Source organism: Hylaeus volcanicus, chromosome 2 (genome assembly GCF_026283585.1).
Source record: "Hylaeus volcanicus isolate JK05 chromosome 2, UHH_iyHylVolc1.0_haploid, whole genome shotgun sequence".
NCBI lineage: Eukaryota > Metazoa > Arthropoda > Insecta > Hymenoptera > Colletidae > Hylaeus > Hylaeus volcanicus.
The window spans coordinates 15248401-15253271 of record NC_071977.1 but is presented as its reverse complement, the minus strand read 5'-3'; the positions used below and the strand labels follow the sequence as shown (position 1 = coordinate 15253271).

General features: G+C 39.5%; 1 protein-coding gene across 3 annotated transcripts in view; it reads right to left on the bottom strand.

Moving 5' to 3' along the window:
- The window catches only part of LOC128884968 (calcium-transporting ATPase sarcoplasmic/endoplasmic reticulum type), an 87227-nt gene extending 82829 nt beyond the window's left edge, over positions 1-4398 (bottom strand). The window contains exon 1 of one of the 3 annotated variants that reach the window (XM_054138693.1): positions 4104-4398. The gene's annotated coding sequence lies outside the window, so the exon portion shown is untranslated. Of the gene's footprint in view, positions 1-1442; positions 1660-4103 lie in introns of those variants that run through there. The other 2 variants (XM_054138697.1, XM_054138694.1) reach the window with 2 other exon arrangements.
- Positions 4399-4871: the final 473 nt, after the last annotated feature.

Here is a 4871-nt window from a genome sequence, read left to right as displayed (position 1 = left end):
TTTTAGTTTATACATTTTATTCAATTAATTAGCCCCCCCCAAAAAAAGATTCCCCTTCCTCCTTTCTCTAGCCGAAGATGGGCACAATTCCATTCGACGTCGCTGAACGACAATCGAGACAAATTTTGAGAGTGAACGTGTCTCATTCGATCATTGAGATTATACATTTTATTCAATTAATTAGAGATACTAGATTGTTCATTTTTGTAGAATTTTGTATCAGTTAGTGATTTCAAAAATATGGGTCATAGTTTGGGTTCTTAGATACTTGGAATGTATTTGGTATTAATTGTAGCATAAATGTAAGATTGGTAATTTTTCAGTATTCGATCAAGAGTGGTTTGAAAAATAGTGGTCATAACTGAGGGTCCTATATATTTATAATACAAGAGAATATGACAATTATGTGTTAAATATAACGAACAGGTGTATGCATTAATGCAAAATGAAATATTTATATTATTATAATATATTCATTGATAGATTGTATTGTATGTATGGTATGCATACTTTCCGTATGTTTTCCATTTTAGTGTGCATCATGCACGGAGGGAACCAAAATTGTTCATTGTTTTAATACTTGACCATTGAATAAGCTGGTAAAAATAGACGTCGTAATTTACGTTTCGTTATATTCAATATTGACTGTGTTCTCCGTGGAGGCTTTACTCTTCAAACAATAGCAAACATGAAGTGTTTATGTAAATAATAGAAAAGAATTAGCATTCAATATTAATTGCGCCTTTATTTGTGGCTTTACTCGTCGAACAATAGGAATCATGAAATATTTATATGAATAATAGAAAAAATAGAATTCAATCAATATCAATTGTGCCTTTATTGGTAGCTGTACTCTACAAATTATATCAAACATGGAATATTTATATAAACAATTAAAAAATTATCAATATTAATTGAGTTCTTTTTGGAGGTTTTACTCTACAAACGATATCAAACACGGATTACTTATATAAACAGTATAAAAAATGGATTTCACTCAATATCAATTGTGCCCCCACTGGTGGTTATAAACCATATCAAACATGAAATATTTATACAAACAATAAAAAAAAAAATCGAGCTTTCAACATTAGTTACGTCTTCCTCAGAAACTTCACTCTACAAACCATATCAAACACAAAATATTTACACAAACAATAAAAAAAGAACCAAGCCTTTCTCCTAATTTTTCCCCTTTAATTCAACATTGTCCTTCCTACTCATACTTCATACAAATACGTCCTCAATCACTAATCAAACCACTCCAGACAATCCACAATCAACAACATTCTAGTCCTGCTTATATAGCAAATGCCCAATGGCCAAGTAAACGAATCCTTGTTTGTGTCTTATTCCGCAATTCGAAATTTGTATTTAGAAGTTTGCCCATCTCCGGATCGAGCCCGTTCCAAACAAGTTATGAAAAACTCGCGCCAACTAACCCTTTATCGACGCTAGTGCGAGCTGTCCTGTTGTACCGAGGAAAATGTCCAAACGATCATATCAAGGTGTCGATTGGGGTAAACTTTCAACGAAGCGCGGGCTAGAAGAGTAAGACGACTGTGGCCAAATAGGCGGTCGGTCGCACGGGACTGGTGGAAGCACTTGGGGAACCGGTCCGAAACCTGTCCGGACGACCAGCTCGCTCGAACGCCCGGGAAGCGACTAGCAGGCCAAAACGCGCGTGCCCTAGCGGACGATTTTAGCACGTCTCTGACGACGACTTCCTAATTATTTTGGCAGAGATGGCCAGGAGGCACTCCGATTCCTCTCCCTCCCTCTCTCACTCGCCCATAGCCCAGTTCAGCTGTCCTTCTCGCTCCACTGTCTCATCCTTATACACCAGTTTTTCCCGAACCCGCCTATCTAGATGCCTACTTTAAAAAAAAATAATAACACCGCCTCGGGCCTCGTCGATTCCTCATTTTTTCTCAATCTGTTTACTTAGTGTCAGAGGGCTATGCGAGCCTAGGTAAATATTATTCTTTGTTTAAAAGAAGAGAAAAGAAGAAGAACGAGTATCGCGGGAGTGTTCTTGCAAAAATGGACGCGACTGGTGTCTGGTATTTTGATTTCGTTGAAAAGCTCTGTCGGAGGGCGATGGTAATGGACATGTAATGGATAAGAGTTTTGTGTTCTTGGGATTTTAATTAACTCTAGAATTATGCACGATTTTTTGGGAACTTCTTCGGGACTAAAATTTAAGTTTTTTGCTACTTTTTTATATAATGAATTGTATTTTGAGCAGCTTCTATATATCAGGAGGACCCAGGGATCCAAATCATAGGTACTTCTAGTTACTACCAAGTTGATCATAGTTTCATTTCAGGCCACGTACCTCAAGAGGTTTTTTTAATTCAAATTTATTAATTTCCTCGAGAACGCCATCAAACAATATTATATATATTTCATTTTCACGTAGGTTTTTAACCACTTTCTTATGTAATGCTGAATTATATTTTGGCCAGGTTCTATATATCACAATCTAAACCTAGAGATCCGAAACTTTGATACTTCTAGTTTCTTCCAGTGACTAAATAGATTACAAATTTCCTCCAAGCTACACGCTCGACCTCAACACGATTTCCTCGATTAAAACTTGTTAATTTCCTCGAGAACAATATTTTATGGCTCCGATTAGCGAGAAACACACACATTATGCTCAAAAATAACGCTGGCATGCACGCAATCGCTGGGCATGAGTCATTTAAAGTAAAAGGAGCGAATACGTTAGTGCAAAAATATTGTTAGGTAACCGACGGGCGGTGATATAATATTCGAATCGTAGCGTGGTGGCGGAACGGTTTCTATTTGAAGATGAGATGCAACATGGTGGACGGGCTATAAAGATAGGAAATGTAGTACGTTTGTTGGCAAACAAGTAGAGGTCGTGTTTATATGTAACGTGAGCCTCACATCGACACGTCCGATGAAGCAATACGCTATGTTAGTCTGGCTGCTACTTGGGGCTAAAAACTACCGATACCGAGCAACAAAACTTTTAATACGCGTGTAACAATACAACCTGTCGGCAATGTAGAATTTAGCGACAGAAATAACTTTGGATACTTGGATACTGCAAGAACAACAAGTTACTATATTTATCTCCCCCGTGGAAGAATCCTCTCCAGAAACAAAGTTACCATTCCTAACCTAACCATCGATTAAGATCTAATTCGTGTTCCATGGTATTGGGTGTAGAAATTAATTCTAAGGTAAACTTAAGATTTAATTACAAAGAAAAACCATTCGAAGTAATAAAAAAAAGTCGAAGTGATCTGTATGTATTTATGAGATACTGTAACGTTAGAAATTTAATGTTTAGAGTTGAGAGCTAAAAGCTAGAGTCTAGAACATTCAAAAAGTCTATTTTGTTGCCATTTTCTTAAAATGCAGATCTTTTGATGCTAATGGATTCCGTTGAATTCGACTCAAGTCTCAACCTGATGGTCACTGCAATGGATTTTATTACTCATGAAATTCTGCTTATCGTTATTCTTCAGTTATTACTATTGTCAAGCATACTTGTATAAGAAAAATTTCTTGGCTACCGAAATTGTAATGTCCATCATTGTAATTAAGACCAGGTTGAGAACTTAGAGGGTTGACAATTCGACATTACAAAATGACGAGTGAATATTTTTACTTGAACTAATGCAATGCACAGAATTAATTTCTACGCCTAATGCGCGTGATCGAAACTCTAAAAGTTATCATCGAAGGACACTCGGATTCGTAATCGAGGAGATCGAGAGAATCTATCCTCTATTGATACTTGGCCTGTCCACCATAGTCAGCAAAGTGACATTGGCCACGAAACCCGACCAACACACGCAGGATCACGAAACGAGCTCGAAGAACGTTATCAGTCGTCTCATAGGACCTCTTTCCCTCACGCCATCGTCAAAAATCCACACTAGGTTCCACAGTGCGGCTAGTCCCTTTTAGCTTTTCTCGGTCGCACAACACTTTGCTCTCGGTGTCCCATGTGTAATTGTCACCGCCGCTCTCCGTCCTTCCAGGCGGTTCCCACACTTGTCTCGGCGTGTACCAAATCACAAAACACTAACTCTCGAACGGTGTCACCCCAGTTGCTGACTTACCAATGCTTCTTTTTCACCAGGCTCGTTTAATTTTTTTTCATCTATTTCGTGTCGACTTTAAACGACGAACCCCGGCACCGTAGGTCCCGGCCTCTCGCACTGATCAGCGCACGTATTTACGTATACTCGTATACGTTTTGTTGTGTAAAAAAAAAAAACGAAACAAACGTAATTCGATTTTCGTCACACTGTGATATTGCTGGAGACTCCGAATTCGGCTACTCCTCCCTGAACATCGCTCGAGACGCGGTTGGCATGAACTATTTACTCTTTACATGAAGGGTCAGGGCGGAAAACAAACAAACAAACATTCAAAGGGCAACGCCTGCGCTGCTGAACGAAACGAAGCAACGAATCGTCGCCGAAATTCCTTTAAATAGTCCGTAGGCGTCGCTACCTGGCGGCGAGACACCGAACGAGGGAAAACTCTGGCCGGAAGCCAGTGGTCCCGGCGACGGCGGCACAGCCTCCCCGTGACTGTCGTCGCACTTTTTTCAATTTAACCTTCGAATTTCGTCGAGATGACGCTCGTCGGTAGATTCCAAACGCCGCGGAGGAATATATGGCCGCGCTTTCCTACACCGTTTCGCGACCGGGAAGCTGCTTGCGAGCGTTATCCAGGTGGACTTCCGGAACCAGCATGTTGCCATTGTAAACGTCGCGTTGGGTGAACCGAAACTTCTTTCGCGCAGGAAATTACATTTTTAGATTAGTTTGAACCTCCTTGTAGTGATTTGTAATAATATTTCGAGAGGATGGTATTTTAGA